This window comes from Haliotis asinina, chromosome 12, assembly GCF_037392515.1.
Source record: "Haliotis asinina isolate JCU_RB_2024 chromosome 12, JCU_Hal_asi_v2, whole genome shotgun sequence".
Lineage (NCBI taxonomy): Eukaryota > Metazoa > Mollusca > Gastropoda > Lepetellida > Haliotidae > Haliotis > Haliotis asinina.
Window position 1 is genome coordinate 23,657,992 of NC_090291.1, and position 25,018 is coordinate 23,683,009.

General features: G+C 41.4%; 1 pseudogene; it reads right to left on the bottom strand.

Annotated features, from left to right (window-relative positions):
• Positions 1-5,204: 5,204 nt before the first annotated feature.
• On the bottom strand, positions 5,205-23,538 carry LOC137257434 (uncharacterized; annotated as a pseudogene).
• Positions 23,539-25,018: the final 1,480 nt, after the last annotated feature.

Below are 25,018 nucleotides of genomic sequence, written 5' to 3' on the forward strand. Positions count from 1 at the left end.
CCACTCTGGGGTAGTGTAGCTACAAACACTAAAGGTAAGTTATTGGAGGATTTTTGTTCTGACAATGATTTATGTATTTATAATGATGGTTCAAGCACATATTTACACCCTGGTACAGGGACCTATTCTGCTCTCGACTTGTCACTCACAAATTCTGAACTACTAAATGAATTCGAATGGTCAGTCCACGATGACCTCTGTGGAAGTGACCACTTTCCTACTGTATTAAAAGCTGTAACTCCATCCGATGTTCCTCCATCATCAAGGCGAAATTTTAAAAAGGCTAACTGGGCTTTATACGAAACACTGTGCTGAAAAACTTCAACCTGGGCGTTTTATTGACGTTCCCGATGCTATTAAATGTTTTTCTGATGAACTGAATTCCATAGCTGATGAGTGTATACCAATGTCCTCTGTAGTTCCACACATAAGAAAACCATGGTTCAACGATGAGTGCAAACAAGCTAGGAAGGCAAGGCAAAAAGCAGAACATTATTTCCGTCGCCATCCTATGGTGCATAATTTAAATAAATTTAAAATTCTAAATGCTAAAGCGAGGCGTACTTTTAAACAGAACAAACGCCAATCTTGGCAAAATTATGTATCCAAAATAAATTCTCGGACACCCATGTCCAAGGTATGGAACATGGTGCAGAAAATTAAAGGTAAAGGTACTAAATCTACTGTCCATCATCTTAAACATGGAGATCAGTTACTTACGGATAAATCTGATATCGCAAATAAACTGGGTGAAACCCTTGCTAAACACTCTTCCTCTTCCAACTATTTACCAAAATTCCAGCAATATCAAAAACAACAAGAAAAGAAAAGTATTAATTTCAATTCTGATGATGGGGAAGATTATAATGAAACTTTTTCTATTCATGAACTCCATACTGCTCTCGATCAAGCTCACGACACTGCTACAGGAGCTGATAACATACATTATCAACTCCTGAAGCACTTACCAGAATCCTGTTTAGAGACGCTCTTGTATATATTTGATGATATTTGGAGTTCCGGGAAATTTCCTTCTACATGGCGTGATGCCATAGTGGTACTCTTACCTAAACCTGGACGTGATCATACGGATCCGTCCAATTATCGTCTGATTTCATTGACAAGCTGTGTTTGCAAGACCATGGAACGCATGATAAATAATCGACTTGTTTGGTACTTGGAAACAAATAACCTTATCACAGATATACAATGTGGTTTCCGGAAAAACAGAAGTACAGTCGATCACTTAGTTCATTTGGAATCATTTGTAAAAAACGCATTAATTAACAAACAGCATGCTGTGTCTATCTTTTTTGATCTTGAAAAAGCATATGACACAACTTGGAAATATGGCATTTTACGAGATTTACATGACTTCGGTTTGCGAGGTCGTTTGCCTGAATTTATAGCCAAGTTTTTAAATAACAGACAATTCCAGGTCCGTGTGGGTTCTACCCTGTCTGATCATTACAATCAGGATCAGGGTGTTCCAAGGTAGTATTTTGTCTGTCACTCTTTTTAGCATCAAGATCAACAGTTTCTCTAAAGTTTTAAACGATTCAATTGATGGATCGTTATTTGTGGATGATTTTAATATTTTTTGTCGTGGTAAAAATATGCATACCATTGAACGGCAACTGCAGTTGTGTTTAAACAAGATTAATAAATGGTGTCTTGAAAACGGTTTTAAATTTTCTAAATCGAATACTAACTGCATACATTTTTGTCGAAAATACAAACCACATAAAGACCCTGAACTATCTCTAGATGGGACGCCCATTAAAGTTGTGAAGGAAGCCAAGTTCTTGGGTCTTATCTTTGATTCACATTTAACGTTTTTACCACATATTAAATCACTTAAAACTAAATGCCTGAAAGCACTTGACTTGTTGAAAGTGGTTTCAAATTCAAAATGGGGAGGGGATCAAGCTACCCTTCTCCATCTATATCGATCTCTCGTGCGTTCAAAACTTGACTATGGCTCCATTGTCTATGGTGGAGCCTGCAAAAGCAACTTAAAACTATTAGATTCAGTCCATCATGAAGGTCTAAGACTTTGTCTTGGCTCCTTTAGAACTTCACCTGTTGACAGCCTGTATGTCGAGGCTGATGAACCATCTCTTGAGCAGCGACGTATAAAATTAGCCTTACAGTATGTAACAAAACTATATTCAAATGAGTCAAACCCTGCATGTAACTGTGTCTTCAATCCTCTGTATGAGGATTTATACAATAAAAAATCTTCTCTTGTTCCGCCTCTTGGATTAAGAATAAAACCACTTATTTCTGCTGTCAGCGTTGAGCTCCTTCCCGTCTTCTTTCTTCTCCTCCTTGGCAGTTGGTTAGGCCACAAGTGGACCTAACATTAACGACTTTTAAAAAATCAGAAACGAATGAATTACAGTATAAACAAGAATATAATCAACTGAAACATAAATATAGCAATTATAAATCCTTATTTACAGATGGGTCCAAGGACGGTGGCGCTGTGGCTTGTACCACTGTCATTGGATCCAGAACAATATCTTCTCGATTACCAGATAACAGTTCTATTTTTACAGCAGAAGCTAACGCCATACTAACAGCTCTTCAATATATTCAAGGACACCCTAAACGTAAACAATATATAATCTATTCAGACTCTCTTTCTTGCCTTCAGGCTATTAAAAATATAGCTTGTAAACATCCACTTTTAATTGAAATTATTGAATTGTATAATAATCTTGCCACTGGCCAATACGACATCGTCTTTTGTTGGTTACCTAGCCACGTAGGTATTTCCGGTAACGCAATGGCCGATCTTGCTGCCAAGGCAGCACTCCAGAAATCTGTGACACCACTTCTTATTCCATACTCTGATTATAAAGCTAGCATTAGAACTTACATCCGTGATCTGATGTCGTATTGGCCATACTAGATATACTCATGTGCACCTTTTGAAAGGTGAGGATCCTCCGTTTTGTATCCCTTGTGATGAGAGAACCACGGTCAAGCATATCCTGCTTGGCTGTGTTGAATTCTCCATCACAAGGGATAAGTATTTTACAGTTAAAACAATGAAGGATCTTTTTACTAGCGTTAATTCATATTTAATTATTGGTTTTTTAAAAGAGATTGATTTTTTGGTGGAATTTTGAATGTTATGTTGTGTAAATAGATGTATTTTAATGATTGGTAGTTTGGATTAGTAACTTGAATTGTTGGTGGCTGTACCCTCAAAGGGGGTTGAAGTATTGTAAAATTATTGTCCTCCTGAGAGGGTACGTAAGTCCACAAACATTCACAGTAAATTTAAGTCTACCAGGATTTTAATCGTAGTATTCATGTTCTTTTAATTTCGTATAACTTTTCGTACAATCGCCAGCAGCTGAAGGGATGGTGTAAATCCAACTAGGGTCCATGTAGGTAGCAAAGGTACTGTAAGTCCCCATGGTTCCTAGTGTGGTGATCTACCTTCTGTTGTTGGCGATCTATAGTCTGTTTTTATATTGTATTGTCTAAATAGTGCTATTAATCGGACGACAGCTTTCCATGCTAGTTTTAATTTGAAATTGTGATATTCTAGTTGTTTTACTGTCCTTCGTTGACGGGTTTTTATGATGTATATATGCTCTTTTTCATTGTTGAATGTTCTCGTCACGATATGGCTGAGATATTGCCGATGTGACGTTAAATATTAACTCACTCACTCAATACAATACGGTACGTGACATAAGTAAGTAATATATGTAACTACAGGGGAGAAGGTACAGTTTTAGCTACAGTAATGCTAATTGGTTTTATCATGAAATATTTGGGTGACTACGGTAAATGTGTCCTGATTGATGTGGCTGTGGACAACGAGCGGTTTCGATATATAGGGAGTTTTATCAGTAACGTAGAATACATGTAATACTGTAATGCTATACTTAAAGATGTCGGAATGTACATTTTTGTGCCTTACAAACAAGACAATAACACAGCTAAATGACAATGTTAACTTTCTAGGATGGCTCCGATAACATACGGCACTATATAGGAACAGAATGAAGGCTGAACTATGTGGGTTTGAAAGTATTATTTCGTGAGCAGGCAATGCCATTTTCGAATGATTACGGTGTTTCAATTCACGTATAAACTGTTTTGTATCGTATACAAGAGCACGTGGAACTGGACGTTTCAAATCATAAGTGAAATACTTATTCATGTTTATGAGACATCAAAATACAAATGTTGACTGTTGTAACCTGTTCTGTGAACGCGTATTTGATGCAAATCTACTCGAATATTATTTGATCCACGGACTCTCTTAAAATACGGAATAACTGACCTACATATAATTTCATCATTGCTCGAAATAATTGTATAACTCTCGGAACTGATTTTGTGACTACCTAACAAGACTTGATTTTCTTTATGGTATAGGCATGGCTGGTTTGTGTCAGCTGCTAATCCAAATATCTGTCAGTACGTGGTCATGGCATTTACGACAAGACAAAGAGGGTGGTACGATGGTAAAGTTGATTTTCGATTACGGCCTAGTTGGTGGTATAGATGCTCCTGCTGAGATGGGCCTACCTATCTGCGCTTGACCATGGGACGTAGCCGAGAAGAAAGGCCAGTGCCAACACAGCTCACTAATTTCATCTGTGATTAATTAGTTAAGGCTGGCATGGACGCGTTTGCTAATTGCCTGACGCTTTGCTTGACAAGTTGTGTCATAAACAAGATACACTATGCATAGTAATTGCTCCTATACGGATTTCCTTAGTTAAGAATTATTTTTGAAAAATATAAAAATATATGAAGAAATATATGCACTGTAATAATACCCCTGGGCGTCGTGGAGCATTTGTCCTCAAAAGCTTTTACAAATAAAACGAAAACGGGTTACAAATACTTAGGGCGTACAATGAGAATCAAAGAGGTGCACAGGACAGCTCTTGACAAACGTATTTGTACAATTGATTGAAATACAGAAAAAATACGATGGACATTAGATTGTTACAAAAAAAGACCATTACAGTATAAGGATTAAAACACAGTTGTTTGAGCTGAAATATAAAGGCATACGACAGGATAAAGAATCAAGGACAAGCTTAAAATATATGTACACGCGAAAAAGGAACCTGAAAACATGAAATGTTACATGGTAGGTAACGGAAGCAGGTTGAATGATGAGGTAGTTTTTAGCGTTCCCTAACAATTTGCCCTCTAAAAGACATTTAAAACATGCCATTTGGTTCCAAAACTTGAAAATACCCATGGTGGACGATTAAAATATATGCGGTAAAGGGTTGCTGAAACACTTTCCGCAATTTGCGGGCACTAAGATAGGAAACCGAGATGGATCTGGGTATGTTGAGTGAACGGTCAGTTAGTTTATTGGTAACATGGAAATCAGGCCAATGGCGCGTCAGTGTAGGAAAGAAATATCCTGAGACTTGAAGATTTTCTATTACAGAAGGAGGTTGGATGTGCCAGGAGGAAGGACACAGTGTGAGTGGAAAGAATGGGATAGTGACACAATCAGGACCAGAAGTGAGTTCCAGTAGTAGGCAGTTGTTAGTTCGAGAATATTGTGTATAAAAGACAAAGGTGAGAAGTACTGTCAAGAGGACAGTCAGGGTTCCTAAAAGGATGGAGACATGGTAGTCAGTTAGGGTAGTGATTACAAGATCAGGGGGATTAATGGTAGTAGATGTGTAGGCATCATAGTTAAAAGTTGGAATCAAAACTGATTTGACGGGAGCAGCATGGGACATTAAGACGAGTGCTGCCGAGAGAGTGCGTAGTTTGAAGAACATCCAGATGACCAAACAGATAGAAAGGATTGATACACTGGTACTGATGAGGACAATAATGGCATTTGTGTCAGGCCAGGAACTAGGGACAGCAATCTGACCATCTAGGAGGGGTTCCGCTAGATTCTGGAAGATGGTCTGATCATTTTTGGCACGCCCAGCAATTCGCCTGAGACGTAGATGGGTATTCTTATCTTGTGCAAGTATACTGGAAATTTTGTGAGAGTAAATATGAAAATCTGGAATTGTAACTTGGATGGCCTTTTTGAAATGGGTGTCACCGGCAATGGTAGCAAGGGTGGAAGGATCAAAGAAATGCTGTTGGAGAGCAAGATTCAAAGGGTGCAAACGTGTCAGTTTATCAGATGTGTTGTGGCAGGTGCCAAAAGCTGCAGGATAATAAAGTGTTTCTGTGGAAAGTGTACAAGAACAGGGAGTGCCAAGGACACAGAAGGTACAGTCAGGAACCATACGACGTTGACCTGGGCATGTTAGTGAGAGAAAGGGTATTTGGTAGACCAGGAAGGATCAACGGAAATAAGTTGCGATGGTTGGGGCTGAGTTAGGTATCTAAAATTACACATGGATTTGATATCACTTCTTCTATCTTGGAAGAAAGCAATTGCACATGATGGATTTTTCGAAGCTTGAAGAGGAAAGCGAAAGGGACAGTGAAGAGGTGACTCGCCTCTGCAAGACGATAGCTGAGAAGTGTCAAGTGTAGCATAGTGCTGAGAATCAAATGAGATATTGAAATATGCTGGGAGATCCAGAAGCTGAGTAGAATGAGATGATGTTTGATTGACTGGTACAGGGAGGGAAAGAATTTTGTACAGATGAAAAGGCTTGCTGAGAGATGAAAAAGGAAACTTGATGGACACATAGATGCTTAGTTTGGTTCTAGCATATAAGAATTGGGCATGTGCATAGTAGAAGGAAGGATCTGTTTGTAGAAGATGAAAGCCTCTGTACTTTTCAGATTGGAGACGTGACAGATGATGGGTTATTTGTTGTAAGACCTCAGGAGAGAGAAGAAGTGGTGACAGACGACCTTGAACCAAATCTAAAATGCCTAAATGCAGTTGATCCAACTGATGTTCAATATCATAAGCATGTCGTATTTGATCGGTTAGAAGAGTAGAAAGTACAACAAAGGTTGCCTGGAGAGACTTGGTATTTCTTTCAATGGTTTGTGTAACATATTGCATGGAGTCATGGTTGGCTTTGATACCTTGTTGTGCATTTGCGAACCGTTTGTCAATGAGTTGCATGAAGGAAGACAGGTGTTGAGAGTGCTGTCGGAGTTTGTTTATGACATTCATTTCATGCATTGTGAGAGTGTTAATGTGCTGTGCAAGGATGTTGACACGACATCGTCTATAGTTGCAGTGCCAAACAGAGTCTTAGAAAAGGCCCCAACAAAACTTAAAAGTGCCCGTTTGGACCTTGAGGGAGAATTTAATTTTGATTCGGGGATCAACTGCTCTATGTGTACACGTGTGGTGTTGAGGTGTGAGATGCATTTGGTTTGCAAAGAAAGAAGGTGGGTTTGAATTTGTTGGATGAGAAGACATGTAGCATTTGAGGAAGGGCATGTTGACAAGGAAGGGATGGTTGGGTTAGATGGTAACCTAATCTCATACATGTGAAGCCAGTATTCTGTTGCAAAATGTACTGGGGTTGATGGCTTAAACAGTACTCCATAATTTAGTGGCTGGATCGGTTTTTCAGCCAGAGCAGGATTCACAAATAGCAGCAGTAGCGATAGGATAGTGACTCGATCATGTAATCGCTTTCTCGTCCCGCATTATCGCTTTCTCGTCTTTTGCTATCGCTTTCTGATCTCGCGTTATCGCTTTCTGGTCTTGCGGTATCTCTTTCTCGCTTTCTCGCCTAAAAATTTAAGGCGAGAAAGCGATGGCCCAAATCAGCCACCATACACTGTAGGCTGTAACAGACGACTTGGTTGACTTGGTCGGTAGTGGGTCCGTGGGGGATCCTGATGGTTTGCGTTTCCTGCTTGAACTCCTCACTGCAAAGGATTTCCCATTTCGCTGTAATTTCCTTTCTCTGGACGAAATGATCAGACTTCTGTTGTAACAAACGTTGACGTGATATTTGTTTCACTAATATGAGCCTGTACTGGGCCTCACTGATGATAATTACGGAGATATATCCACACAAGCGACAGCGATTCTAAACACGTCTTGTCACATCCACCATCTTGGTGTCGGATGCAAAAGCTTCTGATGGGCAGAGGCATTAGCCGGCCTGCAGTGGGTGAAGATGGAAGAAGTTGATTTATAGAAATTGGGGGGATGTATTAGGAATTATAAAGCCTCAAATGATATTGTGTGTTAAAGAATAAAGTAATAACCTGCAGAAAAATTGCCAAAAGAACATGAGTATGAAGGCACAAGCTGCCAGTATGCACTGGAAGTCAAAAGCCCACCATAGTGGACTTCCCGTATCTCCAAGTGGGCTGCTGTGGTGGCAGCACTGAACTGGAAGGGATGCCCTGAATAAGATGCTGGATTCAGCCCAGTTTTGGATAACACAACTTTAAGCCTTGACAGAAACCTAGCTCTGGACACTGTCTTACCTAACCTATCCACAAACAGTGCATCAGATGGCCACAATGGAGTCTTACACACATGAACCTTTTTGAACTTGAGAATCTGCAGCAAGTTCCTGCTACAGGAAACATGTTGACTGTAACTCCTTTACAGAAGGGATCTGTCTTGGATGATTAGGACTTCACTGAACACCTTGCTTACACTGGCTGAATAACTACATCTTTAACACTCAGACTGAATTGGGGATTGAAGGATTTCGCTCATGAAAACTCTCCACAGCGGAGAAACCTGAAAGAGTCTAAAGAACACATTGTATCCATGATTGGATCATCAAAAACACCAAACACTCCCTTATGAACAACGGCCATGATGCATGCCAAAATGTTGTATGTAATGGGTAGACATCGATATCGCTTGGTGTTGGCACAGTGTTGTTTCTTGTATCCACTGTTTGGAGTCGACTCGTGCATTGTGATGAGTGATGGTTTAGGCAGGTATCAATCCCTGCTCGCAGATAAATGAAACAAATACCTGCCAAATAATTTTTTAACTGTGCAAAACTGTAACCATAAAAAGCTGCAGCAATAGGTGATGAAGTATTGTAGATTTTCCATTAAGAGTGGATGTTGGGTATTGTTGTAGGGAATTTGAGAGACTTGACACCTGCTGAGGAAGTTCAGGTAACTCTGGTAGCCTGTGATGTAACCCGTGACCTTTCACGGTGCAAGAGAGGCTGCCCACCAAGGCATTTAAAACCACATCACTGCTCAGCTGACATCCAGGTTAGTTTATGCATAAGTGCCATAACGTATTTATCCTTAGCTCTACCTTTATTACTGATATGCACCACTGCAAGATTACATAACAAAATAAGATTTGCTTTCTACTCCAGTTCTTTCCCCACATGAAAGCCGCCATGACAATCGCATAAAGCTCCAGGAAGAGCTATGTGCTTGTTGATTTCATTGAGTTTACCCATGTTGTTCATGTGTTATCTGCGCACATGTTTCAAGGCTTCATTTAGACAATAATGTTCCCTGAGGGGAAATTAGAAATTGGACAAGAGTTTGTTCCAGTGCGTGCCCAACAGTTTATCGATGCTGTCTGATGTTTCTTTGGATGACCTGGGATGGAAGTTGTTTAGGTCAAGCGTCACCGTATTCTTGCATGTTTAATTCATTATGAACGGAGTTGACACCACTTCGGACCAGAGTCAACAGATCGAGTAGTTTCCTCATGTGAGTATTCATGTGATTGACCTTTTTATCCACTCACAGTGTACCCCCGTTGTTGATAAAGAACTTGGAATAGTCTCGATACAGAGGCTCAACATAATTTCTATCTCGTTTCAATGTATCATAATTATTGTTCATGGTCTGCTTCGTGAGCTTGTTGTTCAAGGTGTCGCTTGTGAACTAGTTCTCATCCTCATCCGCATAGAGCAAAGGGGTTCTAACACCATCAAAATCATCCATTGGAATATCATCAGCCTTTATTTCATTTATTTAACTTAAAATATTTGTTACGAGAGTGTATTTTCTGTAAACTGTATTATTGATTAAAGTGAAAATTATTATTTGGTCACATTGTTTAGAGTTTTGAGCGATAGTTAATATGGGTCACATTTCGTATCATAAATGTTCAGTGCTATAAGTATTTTATTGGCTGGACTCTTATTGGCTAAGATAGTTCTTTAGGGTTACCTCCCTTTGAATTCATGTTTTGATTAGTAGAGCATACTTCCTGGGGACTACGAGAGAATTCTACATTATTGGCGATGGTTGTATGTGCTCAAATGTTCAAGAATTAGTGACATTCTATATATAGGCTGGTCGTGTTGACAACACGGACACACAGATTAACTGGAGTACATAACTCTTCCTCTCCGTCAGTGCTTGATCTATATAATCGCTGCCTGAAAGACTCCGGTGACTTTACATTATATTTGTGACCCATTACATTAGATCTGACTCAGTTGCATTGCACGTGAAACCTCTATTGTGAATCTTGCTTTCTATTGATGCAAAATTATTGAAAATTTCAGATTTCTCAGCGTTATATTTTGTTGGTTCAGGTGGATTTCTTACACCAAATTATTCACCGTAACATATTATATACTTTTAATACGGACTACAACTAGATCCTTCCGTGAAATCTGTGACCATCACGATCAGTCCAAGCACGATCGATGAAAACCAAACCCTGCTGGTGTGCTTCCCAAACCGGGACAGCTTATCAAACTTTTCTGATCAGTTGGAATTCCAGTGATGCTAAACCCGGGACATGCCATCAAGGGGAAAAACACCATCAAAATCAGGAATGAGATCCTATGCATTGATGACAGTGACATGTTTTTAAGTTATGCTCACCTCTGGAGAACTGCAAGCACGTGGGAAAATATGAAATACCAGCGCATTTGGACTCTTTGTGCGTGGTGTATGCTTTAGGACAAGCTTCTGTGTGGTGAAGGCACATAAGGCTATAACCAAGGCATTCGGGAATGGATTTTGCATTCTGCTTGACTTTGAACTGCTGGAGGGTCAATGCCATTTTACCAAGCCAGACTCGGCAATCTGCTGGAATGCAAACTTGCGCTGAATGCATGAAGTCATGTGATTGTGATAGAGAATTCCAGCAGCTACACCATCAACAATATTTCATTGGAGTCCGACAAGCTCAGAGCTGGACCAGTAGATTTGCAACCAGTACTTGTACAACCAAGTACTGCATCATCGGAAGATCGTCGCGGGATGAAAGCAATAAGTTATGGAATATCCATCTAAACGTGCCCGCTCAGTCGATGAAGGGTCTGTTGATCATCCCAGTGGAAGAATTTTCAAAGAGTCAGTGAAACACATTGGAACCCAAGATTACCAAAGTGTAAGTAACCATAGAGCTTCCAAACTAGCTGTTCCATGGCATCTGTGAGTACGACCAAATCCCCAAATTACTGCACCCACTGGAAATCAATGCGATCATCAAGGAACTTGGTCTTGCCTAAATGATTGTAGGACAAAACCTGACCACCAAGTACGCGTTGTTCCTGGCCATGCGGAGCAGCAAACTGATCACTATCCAAATCACTAAGAAGGCTTAAACTGCTTGTAAATTAAATTAATATTTGTTTGTGATTATGGATGCACAGCTTCATACAGACAATGGACGGTTCGTGCAAGCCATTTACTAAGAAATTTTCAAATGAGATTGATTTACCTTGAGATGCACACTGTGCCATTGTGTGTACTCAGATGGGATGCAGGAAAATCTCTTTCGTGCTGGATATGCAGGAAGGATACCATAGGGATGCATTCGACCTCATCGTCCTCTCCTCAACTTTGCACGTGAACAAGATATACACAGAGAGACTGTGGGTGGTGACAGACCTAGACGTGCACAGAGTGGATCTGGGAATACGTTTGCAGGATGACCGCAGTGCCCACAAGCAGATGGTGTAAAAAGAGACATGCCGTCTTGCCTAGCCTTCCTAGGCCGGCACATAAATCACAGAGTTTGGGTGCTGATGCAAAAATATGTGCTCAAAGACCTGTGGGAGCAGATGCCATGGTTGCCCTGTTTCACTGAAAGGACAGGGATTCATTAGAGGAATGCTTGGAAGAAAACGGTGCAATTCAAAACAAACAAGAATGCGACCATGTGAAAAAAAAACAGCTCACCAAAATTAAACATGGCAAACTCCTATTGAAAGCAGACGCTTTACAATCCACTAGCTTGAGCAAAATTCAAGCGAAATTCGATCACATCACATCAAGGCAAAGCATTGCCAATTTAAAGAAAAAATAATAATAACCATAATATACAACAGGTCACTGACAATGGTAGAGCAAGAGGATGTGCTGTAACACCAATCACCCACATAGCTGTAGCAGCAGCAGCACCAATCACCACTGGTGATTGATACCGTCACCCGACAAAAGAATCTTCAAAAAGCATCAGACGGTTGCAAAGGCTGGTTAGCTAAACAGCAGAAAGAAATAGTCCATTGATCCTGTACGTCATCGCAGCAGCATGCATTGCTGTCATCACCACCTTGCTGTACAAATTCAAACCAGCGACAGCAGCACCTCTACATTGGCACCAACACCGGCACTGGCAGCAGCTCAATTACAAGTAAACCCTTAGGCTCCTGTTTGACTTGGGACTGGCGATGGCCACCATAGGCATGCTCGTCAAGCAAGGGGACATTCCAGAAAACATATTGAAATAAGAACAAAATTTTCATACATACACAGATAGATAGATGGCTACAATCACAGTGATGGTCAATGGGGCTTTAATCAATCCCCTGGCAGCAATTAATCTACAAAAGTCGGATATGGCGGACAAGAAAACAGAACGGAAATGTCATGATTTGGGAGGGGAGTGGCTGGTTGCCGTGCAAGCCGAGTACGCGAAAAAAACAACAAACAAACAAACAAAAAAAACACATGCAGAAAATCGATTTCATCAACACCCAACTTGTGCACAAAAACCAAGCCGATGGAAAGGCCAGGAACGTCAATTTCGCAATACATGAATACTTCCTGCTCTCCTGGAAATGACTTGAACCTTTCTGCAATGAAATCCTCTCTCATTTTTACACACCTTCCCTGGAGCAGAAAGATCAGAAGTTCATCTTTGTCGCTCTCGTGTCAGCTGTGAACGTATTTATGGTTAAACAATTAGATTGAAATATATATATTTATGTGTATATAGGACAAAACGAAATGTGCACTCTATCAGTGCAAGTACGTGCTTCTTGGAAAACATGAAACCTGTGGCATGAATTGCACCATTGAGTATTGCGGCATATACATGATGTCTATTCAAAAAGGTTTCATCAACTACATGTACAAAGTATGCAGCGTAGGCGTGACTTGTCTTTAGTGTCATTTTAAAGCCCCTGGAGCGGACAGATAGATAGATTTAATGGTTTTACGTTGGCTTTTGGCTAGTTGGCTAGGCCAATGTCGCCGATGGGGTAGGTGGGGGAAATAAATGAATAATAAGGAGGAGTGTTGTGTTAATGTGTGTTGTTGCTAGTTTTGCTGCTGTGTCTGCTGTGTCATTTCCTGGTTGTGTGTGTCACCGGGTATCCATAAGAATGTAATGTTTTTGTTTAGGTGGGTGAGTGAATCTGTTTGGATGACTGTGTTGTGTATGAGATCTGGACATGATTAAGAAAGCATGTTTTGTGTTTGTTTGATAGAGTTGAGTGAGTCGGAGAGGATGAGGAAGTTAGACTGGCGGAGGAAGGGGTTTAGGTGGAGTGCTGAGACGATTCCTGTGAGTTCTACTGTGTTTATGGAGGTGTGGATTGTGTGATGGAGATTTCTTGTAATAGGGGGAGATTGTTGTACGTGTATGCCTATGCCAGTGAGTTTGTTTGGGTTGATGGATGCGTCAGTGCATAATTGGGTGTGGGTGGGGTAGATAGTGTTAATGTAGTCGAGGGAGATGTTTGCTATGTCTGGTTTGGTAGTGTTTCTGGGGAGGTGTTGGAGGGTGGAGTTGAGTGTGGTGTCAGTGGTTGATGGTGGTTTGTCGTGAGTGTAGCTTGTAATGGGAGGTGTGTGTTATATACTGTTCAAATCTAGTAGGGGATATTCGGAAAAAAATTGAAGTAACCAAAATTATGGCGAATATAGTTTATTACTAATTATTACCAGTAATAGACAAGTCTAGAAGTAGATGACACGGTGAATAGCGGTCTCATGTACGCGCCATTTCCACAAACGGTATGAAGAGGTGAGAAGGGTCCAGAAACTGAATTTGACGTTTTTATAGTTAAGTCAATAACGTGTGAAACCTCCGCGACTGGCCAAACACGCACGAATGCTCCTTGGCATACTCCTTATCAGCCGGCCAAGCATGAATTGGGGTGTGGCATTCCATTCCTCTTGCAGCGCTGCGTCCAGTTCTTGAACCGTAGCTGGTTGACGTTGACGCTGTCTCACACGTCTCCCGAGCATGTCCCAAACGTGTTGTATGGTAGAAAGGTCGGGACTGAGAGCCGGCCAGGGTAGGGTAACGATGTTTTGCCTCTGCATGTAGTCGGTGACGATTCTGGCACGATGTGCTCGGGCGTTGTCATCTTGGTAAACAAAATGTTGACCAGCTTGGCGCACAAAGGGGATAACAATGGCGTCAAGGATGTTGTCACGTTAGTACTGTACATGTTTGTACATGTTGATGAACGTTGCGGTTAGCGTAACGCTCGTCCTGTCGCCGCCAGACCCGAGAACGCCTATCCCGGAAGTCTATAGTGAACCTCGACTCATCAGACAACACAACCCTTGCCCATCGACGATTTCCCCATCGGCGATGTTGTTCACACCATTGACGTCTGTCTCTGATGTCATCAATACTGGCGTAACGTACGGTCGACGAGCCCTAATCCCACGTGCATGTCATCTGTTTCGAATCGTCTGACCCAAGACTCGAACTCCAGCTGCAGTTTCAAGATGGGAGGCGATCTGACGAGCTGTTTTGGTTCGATTCCGAAGAGCATAAGTTCTGACAAGTCTGTCTTGTGCCGCAGTTTTTAACTTTTATACGACCGGAACGAGGAAGATCATCAACATTTTGGGCCGGGCCCACAATATACTGATGACAGATTGGGAAACATTTAGAGTTTGGGCGACTATTCTCTGTGTTGTTACGATCTATAACATACTAATGGCCCTTGGACGTTCCGCTCGCTACAGACGTCGCATTGTGTCGCAAAATTTAAACAAAAACAATAATATGTTGTAAAGACGACAAACAATCGTTTAAAGTCATCGGATGTTTTCTTGGGGTAACATTACTCAAGAAATGCATGCTAATGTAAAGTGTAAAGTCACCCCTACCATATGCAACACACTGTCATGTGACATGCACAGGTGACATGAGCTGAAATGAATGGGTATGTGGGCTTAAAACATAAGCTCACAAAACAAAGATGAAACTTCATGTTTGTCACCATTTTTTTCCACGATGTTATTCAAAATCATATTTCAATATCCCCTACTTATTTTGAACAGTACATATTGTTTAATTGTTGTGTAGCAGACTGTGGAGATGAGTGAGATAGGGGGCTTTATGTGGGTTTAATTTAATTTTTTTAGTGCGGTTTTCTTGATTTTTTCGTATTTTGTGTGATATGTTTGTGTAGTGGGTTGTGTTGGGACCCAGCCCAGTAAGTGAGGGAGGTTTGGTTTATTCTTAGTGTGATTGAAGACGTGCCTGTTAGTAGAAGGAGTACTAGTGTATTGAGGGAAGCGCCATTCCTCGCACCAAGGGCTTGTTTGAGGGCTTGGAATTGTGCAGAGTTTAGTTTCTGAATGTTGGGGGGAAAGGAGGGGTGGGTGGGGAGAGTGAGTGGAGGACCGGAGGGGCGTAGTCCAGCCTCGACTTTATATACGAGTTTTATTTATGTTAATTAATGTGTGTTTGTCGGAACCCCAGTTTGTGCTGCTGATGGTTGAGATCTTTTTGACAAAAGTTGACCAAGTTACGAATGTGGGGTGTCCATGTTAGGTGTTGGTCAAAAGTTACACCTAGAAATTTAGTTTCCTTTTTGAATTCAATTTTTGTGTTATTGAGGTGTTGTTTGGGTGTACAATTTTGCATATAGTTAGTTTTGAAGAGAATGCCCCCGGGTTTTTTCGTTAATAAGGAACTCCCACGTTTGGGTTCAATTTTGAATATGATTTAGCATTTTTTGACATTTTGTGTTGCTTGATTAATCGAGGTGGGGGACGTCCAAAAGGAAATATCGTCTGCAAATTTTGCTCTAGAAATTTCTGACCACGAGTCAGGGAAAATATCATTTATCATAAAGTTAAAAAGTGTGGGTGACAGTATGCAGCCCTGAGGTGTGTGCGTGTGTGTGTGTGTGGAGGGGTGTGGGGGGTGGTGTGTGTGTGTGTGTGTGTGTCCCATTTTCTAATAGATAGGGGTCCGAAAGGGTGTTGTGAGATTTGAGTATTATCTGTCTGTTGTTAAGGAACGAGTGAATGAAATTTAGAATACGTCCGTGCATGGCATGTTTTTGAAGTTTTTGTAGAAGGCCGTTGTGCTGCCAAACCATGTCAAAAAGTTTTGATAAAATCAATGAAAATGGCTCATAGTGTACTGTTTTTGTGCTTGGGCTATAGCTACTTTGACGTCTTGTTCCAAATGTAAAATATGGTCTAAACATTGCAGGTTCGTGAAGCAGCTCTGGTCCTCTTTAATAAGTTTTTTTGAGAGAATAAGGTGTTTGAGCCTGTTATTAATTATTGATTCAAGGGTTTTACATAGGTGGGAGGTAAGAGAGATGGGGCGATATGAATCAGGCTCATGGCTGGGCTTCCCTGGTTTGAGGATTGGCACCATCCTGGTTGTTTCCCATGTGTCTGTGAGAGTATCTGTGATCCCGATTTGGTTAAAGAGGGTAAGGGTTATGAGGTGCATGTTAGATGGGAGTCTGTTGAGTATTGTGTATGTTATTGTATCTGGACCAGGGGCTGAGTGTCGATGTTAATTCATGGATGTTTATGGTTTTGTTTATGGGGGAGTTCTGTGTGGATTGCTTGCTGTGTGTAGTTTGGGTAACTTTTAATGATATTTTGAAATGCGGGTGGGTAGTTGGTGGAGCTACTGGTTGCCAAAAAGTGGGCAGCAAACTTGTTAGCCTTAGTTTTATTTGTGGGTAGGTCCGGAAAATTAGGTGAAATGTTTGTTGTTGTTTTTTAAAATACCCTTAATGGCTTCAAATTTGTTCCACATATGCCTAGAGGTTTTTTGTGAGCCTGAGGGTGGAGCAGAATTTCTTGTAGTGCTTGAGTTTTGCTGCTTTCATTAGTTCTTTAGTTTGATTTCTTAGTTTTCTAGCAAAGATAATTTTGAACGGTCCCTCTTTGATTGGTTAGGTGCCTTTTTTCTTGCCTTTATATCAGTCCTCCATCAGGGGACTGTTGGGCCGAAAGGTGGGTATGCATTTATTTGTTATGTTTAGGATGGTATTAGTGTAGTTTTTGTTGAAGATGATGATGTCGGGGGTCTTGGATGGTGCTGATGTTTATTTGTTTGCATAGTGTGTTGAATTTGTGCCAGTCTGTTTTTTTAAGTTGTGTCTAATTTCGGTAGTAGTGGTGGGTGGGGTGGGTGCAGAAGGGAGATGGAGGGGTTTTTTTGGTGGATGGTTTGGTGCGGGGTTGTGGTGGGGGTGGGATAGGTTTGGCTGGTTGGGGGCGGGATGGTTTAGGGGGCGTTGGTGTTGGTTGTTGTTTGTGGGGTTTGGGAGGGGGTAGGGATGAGAAGGATGAGTTGGGGTTGAGGAGGTGTAGGGTGAGGAAGAGGATGCTGATAGGATAGATTTCTATGACATGTGGGGGCGTGAAGGTTTAGGCAGGTTGGTGTGTTTGTTTAGGCTGAGGATGTGTTTTTGTTTCATAGGGCATGTGTTTTGTGTGGCAGTGTGTCCGTGTGTGTGGCAGTGAATGCAGTATCTATCCCATGTACATTCTTCGATTGTGTGTGTCTGATCCGCATATAGGACATAATAATGGTGACTTGCATGTGTTTGTTGTGTAAGTGTAAGAGAAACAGTATTTGCAGTGTTGTGGATTTTTTCATAGAATGTGAACTTTGAGAAACAGTTGTTCAGACACATCAGGGTGAACGATAATGGACTTGATATTTACTCAGTTCTACATCAAGTGATTCGTGGAGGGAAATTCACTACTCTGTACAATAGTTGAAGTCTCTGTGTGATCAAATGGTTACACTAGCTCATGGATACTTTAGTGCTTATCTGACTTCCATGAGTTTATGGCAGACCCCATCCATGACATTGTCGTTCAATATTAAAGCTACATTTTAAAAAAAAGATAGAGATATAGATATAGAGATGGTCACAACTGTGATGATGGTCTGTGAGGCATTGGACAACGCCCTGGCATATAGGGGCAGCAATTATCTCTTTTCGTATTTACGAAAATCAAACTTGGTCGAAAAATAAAGATGTTACGATTCAGCGAATGAGTAAGTGAGCTTAGTTTTATGCTGCACTCAGCAAATATTCCAGCCATATGGTGGTAGTCTGTAAATAATTGAGTCTGGACCAGGCAGTCCAGTTACCAACTGCATGAGCATCAATTTGTGCAAATGTGAACCGATGACATGTGTCAACCAAGTCCACGAGCCTGACTACCCGATCCCATTAGTCGCCTCTTATGACAAGCATGAGTTGCTGAAGGCCTATTCCATCCCGTCTTACAATTTAGCTCTGCGGCAATACATGGCAGCGCAAGTCAGGTATGCTTAAAAACGCAAGGAGAGAATGGAACCCTAACCCTAAGCCAGGGAAAAGATTACATGCATGAACGCTGGCTGCTCCACAAAATAATTAGTTAATTTATATTGAAAATATGCCATCGAGTGAAAACCAACCTCTAATGGTCTATCAACCTGTTGGATATAGAGATTACTAAACGAGTGTCTGTCAGATACCATTTATCTTACAGTGAGTTGTTTCAAAACGGATGCAAAGAGCAAAGCAAAACAACTCCTAAGATAAATGGTATCTCACAGACACAAGTACAGTAATCTGTTTCTTTCACACCATAAAATCTCATTTTATGGTCAAGTAGATTCAAATGTCATATTTTCTCATCGTAGTTACACAATAATACAGAGCACAATGGCTTCATGATCATTTCTCGTCCCCTAGGTGAACTTTCACCAAAACATTCCTGCCTCATCAAGGCAGTAGTGACAATGCAGTTATAGATCACAGAAAATTAATCGAACACTCCAAAATGATGATGTTACCATGTAAATGTGGATGATTTTAATTTTTGCAAACATGAAATATTTGAGAGTGTGACGTCATTGTTATTGTTCGGTGGTTGTCATCATTGGAAGATTGCTTTGGATATCTCTGCACATTGGCAATCTCTATTTGTGTACCAATTTACGTTCAAATGTTATCCCATCTACTGGAGTCAAACCCACTGAGTGTGTAATTAGGTGTACTACTACACAAAGGCATCACACAACCAATCAGAAAAACAAAACAAACAAAACAAGCCACACTACTCAAAGGAGCCACAGGACCACCCAGACACAGGAGTACCAGGGACGTGCCCAAGCGGGCAACACCAGAGAGGCCAAAAAACTCCAGATGCCAGAGAAAATAAATCACAGTCCTGTACTAAGTATTTTCTACTGTAGTGGAGGTTTTCATAAAAACCCAGGGCCTCAGCAATAATAATAATTGGTTATAGGATTAAAATCTCTCCATATATCTACTAAATTAAAGTCAGCAATCATTTCCAAAATGTTTTCTCTAGCTTTTGGGTTATTTACAGTTTGATAGTTCTGTGTATCAAGAGTGTCATTCAAAACTAAGTTCCAGTCTTCTGCAAACATGTACTCTTCAATACCCATAAGTGAAACTTGTTCCTTTACCCTTTTGTAGCAGGGTGGTGGATATAACCACAGGTTGTATCCACAGAAATACCATCCTCTCATAATCTCCCCCCCCCCCCTAGTTTCATCATATCCATAAATTATGTATATATATTGTCATACATATTGTCATTGTCATCATTCTGTTTTATGTTGTCCTTGTCTACAGTTGAATGTCAGCCACTAACATCTACAATCTTCAATACCCTTGGCAGCCTCTGATGTCTCCAGCTTCACCTGGACTTCCCCTTCTCTATTTTTAGAAACTTCCACCACCTTTCTATCATCTGACTTCCTTTGACACCTGTCAGATGCTACCTGTCTTTTGATTGGCCTTTTGATCTTCTTGTCTAACTTCCTTCCTCACCTGCCCTCCTCATGCATTCTGCATGAACTCTTACAGGAGGGAGGTTCTCTCTTTTCAGGTGAGGAAGATTTCAGTATTCTTATCTCTGTATACTTTGTTCTGCAAACAAACATTATTTAGTAAAAGGGTATCTCACTGCTTCATAATTGTAAAAACATATTTAATTACAATATTATTTCATTCATTTTCTAAATATTTGCCAGCTGTTGTAACTCTGACTGAGCACATGGTCTTCAACCATGTGCTTCACCAGTTTTAAAATTATTTGGCTTAAATGATGCATTCTGCATGAACTCTTACAGGAGGGAGGTTCTCTTTTCAGCCTTCCTCCCAACTTTGACACTGCAATAAATTTCATCACTCATCTAGAACTGTGCTTGTTGTGACTAGCAGCCCAGTGACTGGACATTATATACCACACCCTGCTACAAAATGGCGCCCAACGTGGGGCTGCTGGTCCAGTCAACTACATCACTTTCACAGTGAGAAGAAGCAGTTCACCATTCATCTCATATCATTCTTCAAGAGTTCATGCAGTTTCACGAATAATCCCCAAAACGTTCCTGGATGGACTTGAATTCATTCGGATCAATTGTGTGACGTGTTTGGGACTTGCAAGTTGGTTCTTTCACAGCTTGTTACTTCAACATTTTTGTGTGTATTATTCAGGACTTGAACTGTTTTGACAGAACCTGAAAGCAGACATTTGTGATACTACATATCTTCCAGCTTGCAATATCACAATTGCAGCACTATCATGTGATATCTATATTATATATTCACCTTATTTGGAAGTTTCTTACCTCTGATTTTATTGATTATTGACTTTTGTACAATTCTATACTGAACATCATTGAAAACGCACCACCTGTAAATTTTGAAATAAGGCAATAGAATCTTTTGGAAATGGAAAATTAATGGTGGGAATTTTGATAATAACACACTAGATTGTAAATAACGCTCTACAGTAAAAAACGGATCGTTCGAACACATCATCGAACACATCACATGAAAACAACAAAATTCATGCACATCACAAACGAAGGGCACAAATTGCATGCAGAAAGCATGCTGTTCAGGGGTATAAATGACCTTCGGCACAAAACCGTTCTCATTTTCGCAGTACTTTCGTAAGTAAAGTTTTTTCGCCATGCCAAGATTGTCACCAGAGGAACGAGAACAGGCCTTGGATATGTTGCAGGTCGGCGCTTCAAGCAGAAACATTGCACGACGATTTGGGTGTCATCATTCGACCATTCTGAGGCTTGCTAACAGATACCAACAAACAGGAACCAGCAGGGACCGGCAACACCCAGGTCAGGCACGTGTTACCACCCCTCGTCAAGATCGAGACATTGTACGGCGCCATATTCGGGATCGAACCTTGCCCGCTGCCAGAACCGCCAACGCTGTCCAGGGTCGACGTGGTTTGATCAGCGCTTCCACCGTCCGACGCCGTCTCCGTGCGGCAGGGTTACGTTGTCGACGCCCTTACGTTGGACCCATCCTGACTGACAGGCATCGCCATGAACGCCGACAATGGGCTGAACAGTATCGTGTGTGGTTGTTACGACGTTGGCATGGTGTGGTGTTCTCCGACGAGTCGCGTTTTCACTTGCGAAATGCTGACGGGCGTCTACGGGTATGGCGTCGACGGGGTGAACGTTATCATCAGGATTGTGTTGTGCAAACCGATCGGTGGGGTGGAGACAGCATTATGGTGTGGGGAGGGATAAGTTATCACCACAGAACCGCTCTGATTGTTTGTCGTGGCAGAGTGAATGCCGTTTACTACCGTGACAACATTCTTCAGAACAACGTCGTTCCCTTCTTTCACCAGCATCAAGATCTGCACACATTTCAACATGACAATGCACGAGCCCACACTGCACGTGTTTCGATACAGTATCTGGCTAACAACAACATTCCTCTACTTCATTGGCCTGCATTGTCACCAGATTTGTCACCCATCGAACACTTGTGGGATTACATCGGCCAACGTCTCGCACGTCGTCCGCAGATCAACAACCTTGGGGAACTCGACAATGCCTTGCAGCAAGAGTGGAATGCAGTGCCTCAGGACTTTATTCAGAGACTTATCCGTTCAATGAGGAGACGTTGCACAGCTTGTGTTGCTGCTAACGGGGGTCATACACGCTACTGACTTTCCATTTTGACCCCATCTTTATTTCATTGTCAGCCGCATTAAATCTTCACTGTTTTGCTTGATTGTTTTTTGCTTCTTTTCTTTATCAAACATTGGTCTACACAAATATGTAAAATTTTCATAGATTGCTCACTTCTGGTCTTAGAAATCCACAATTTTAGGGGTGGTGCGTTTTCAATGATGTTCAGTATATTTCTACAACACTTATATGTCTACCATGTTTATCTAAATCATATATATATATATTATTCTTATTCATCTCAACCTCATTATCATTATCAAAGTTGTTCCAGTAATATAATTTAAGAGTTCATTTCTATTCAAAATTTCTCCACTGTTTATATAAACTGTAGCTGGTAATTATTTGACTTTGATCCTAAATATATTTTCCAAATCAACCTACAGTTAACTTAAACAGCTCAATTTCAAAATCAAAAGTATTGTTTCCAATTTTGCAATTTTATACCAGTGTTGACACCCTTCCTACACACCTTATTAGTATCAAACTCTATCCTTAGTACTTCTTTTTCCCTAGCTGTTTCTGACATCTATCCTTCAGAGTGGAAGTTTCTCTTAGCAGCAAACTACTAACATTTACCATGTCTTGTCTTGTCTTGTTTCTTCATTTCATCATACATCATCTCCCATTCTAGCCTTTATCCACATCCCATGTACTGTTCTTCAGACTTCCATACACTGCCTATGGTTGTCTGGTTGCCAGTGCTTCTGTTGTGACATTACTCTTCTGGTTTAGTTGTTAATTCCTTTAGATGGTCTACACTTCATATCGGTTTCTCCATCTTGTATCCTAGTTGTTGTAGGAGCTGCACATTGTTTCCTTGTAGTTAGGAGTTTTTGCACTCAGATATCGCCTTTCATAGAATCAGTCCTGTTGTTGTTGAGATCCAACTCAACAGTTAGTCTTGTTGCCTTTCTTGGAGGTCGTCATATACATATGTCACATTATGGCTCATTTGGACATTAACTTTCAATCACAGGTAGATGAGGTTGTGGATTTAATCCATCAACTTAATCCTATTGTCCGCACAAGCATACTATCCCGTCTAGCAGACGATGTTATTCCACATCAGCCACACACTACCTATACAGCTGATTTGGCATCTGGGGATTTGTTGTCTCGGCCTCATGTACCTCCACCTTCAATCCCAGATGATGGCCCAGTGTTTGTTCATCAACCACAGGGGCCATCATTTCTGTTAGCACACACCCCACCGGGTCTCCCTTTGTTATCTACTGGGGCTTCCCAGTTGGGTACTCCACCACAAGACCCTAGTCCTAGGTTAGACTTGCCTAATTCTCTGCCTAGGCCCTACGGGTCCCTATTTAGTTACAGCCAACCAATAGGTTCAAGTACCCCTTACCCACAACAACCATGTGTCATAACACATCCATCTAGGGCACCCTGTGAGGCTTGGCCTAACAGACATGTACCCATGCCTTTGCCACATCCAGGGTACAGTTCCACTGTCCAGCCTAGTCAGCTTAGGGCAACTCCGCGTTCAACCATGCCCATGTCAATACTTCATGCACCCAGTCCTCATTTGTCAACATTTTCTGGGGATGGGGGAAAGGGCGATGTAAAGTATAGTCAGTGGCGCCTTGAAATATTGGGTTGTCGACGTGAGAATGCTTACTCTGACACCGCAATATTCAATGGCATGCGGAAAGCAGCTAAAGGTTCTGCTGCAGATCTTCTTAGTGGCTTCTCGATTGAGGCAACCCTTGATTCTGCACTGGAGCAGTTGGACATTGTCTTTGGCAATGTGATGCCTGGTGAGACACTTATGGAGCGTTTTTATACCGCTCGCCAGGAAATAAATGAGTCTGTTGCAGCTTGGAGTTGTAGACTTCGTGACTTAATATCAAAGATCGAAGCCTCAGGAATGCTCCCACCAAATGCTGCCATGAACTTACTTCGAAGTCGTTTCTGGATGGGGTTATCCAAGGATGCTTTGAAGCAAGCAACTCGTCATCACTTTGACACTGGTCTAGAGTACAGTCAACTGTTGCTTGCTGTACGTCGGGTAGAGGAGGAACTACTGACCCCCAAGGAGGCACATGTGTATCCTGTTACCACTCCTGTACCATGTAGTCAGGAGATGGAGGAAGTGCTCTGTAGACTTAAAGAAATTGATAAAAATCTTAAGTCTATGGGTGACAAAGTTCACTCTCTTGAGCTAAAGTCTGCTGAAGCCTCTTTTAAACCATCCACCAGTCGCCAAGGCCACGCTCAGTCAAAAATTACTCAGACAAATAAACCCATATTAAAGCAGGTTCATGATAAACCCCTACCACAAAAGTCATCAGTTTTCTGCTTTGATTGTGGAAAGCCAGGACTTAAAAGAGGCCACCAGCATTGTCCTGCTTTAAACTCATAAGAGTCCCAGCTGTGGAGCCAACTGAGGACTCGGAGGAAAGCTCCAAACAAAATATGCCTTCCAGTTTAGTTGGCCAACCAAACATTGGGCAAGTAAAGGTCGAGGGTCATGCTTGTAAAGTTTTGATAGATACTGGTTCGGTCACCACTATTTCTGAAAACTTCTACAGAGCTTACCTCCCTCACTTGCCGCTTCACCAAATCAGCTCTTTACTAGAGGTGCATGGAGCTGGAGGTGCCAAGCTGCCCTATTTGGGGTATGTTGAGGCCACCATTGCTGTACCCCCTGAC